General features: G+C 38.5%; 2 protein-coding genes across 10 annotated transcripts in view; one reads left to right on the top strand and one right to left on the bottom strand.

Moving 5' to 3' along the window:
* Nucleotides 1-200, top strand: part of LOC109103223 (NLR family CARD domain-containing protein 3-like) — a 1,793,396-nt gene that overhangs the window by 997,363 nt on the left and 795,833 nt on the right. The gene's annotated exons all lie outside the window — the stretch shown is intronic.
* LOC109070511 (ribonuclease inhibitor-like) overlaps nt 1-200 on the bottom strand; it is an 862,999-nt gene that overhangs the window by 565,266 nt on the left and 297,533 nt on the right. The window lies entirely within an intron of this gene.

Genomic DNA, 200 nt, shown 5'->3' with positions numbered 1-200 from the left:
TTTTAAAATGTAAAATTATGACATTTTCCCACCCTGTTTCTCATACTTTGATTCAAACAGTCTGTTTTTGGGTTGTTTCCCCTTTAAGAGTTTAGTGTTAACGCCCACTGTTATGATTGGCTAACGACAGTGCCTATGTATCAATTATTAACACCCCCAGCCAGAACATTTGCGGATTGAGCGTAACTGTTCAGTAGCAG

This window comes from Cyprinus carpio, chromosome B22 (genome assembly GCF_018340385.1).
Source record: "Cyprinus carpio isolate SPL01 chromosome B22, ASM1834038v1, whole genome shotgun sequence".
NCBI lineage: Eukaryota > Metazoa > Chordata > Actinopteri > Cypriniformes > Cyprinidae > Cyprinus > Cyprinus carpio.
Note: the sequence above shows the minus strand (reverse complement) of the source record. Positions and strands in the feature narration are given on the sequence as shown.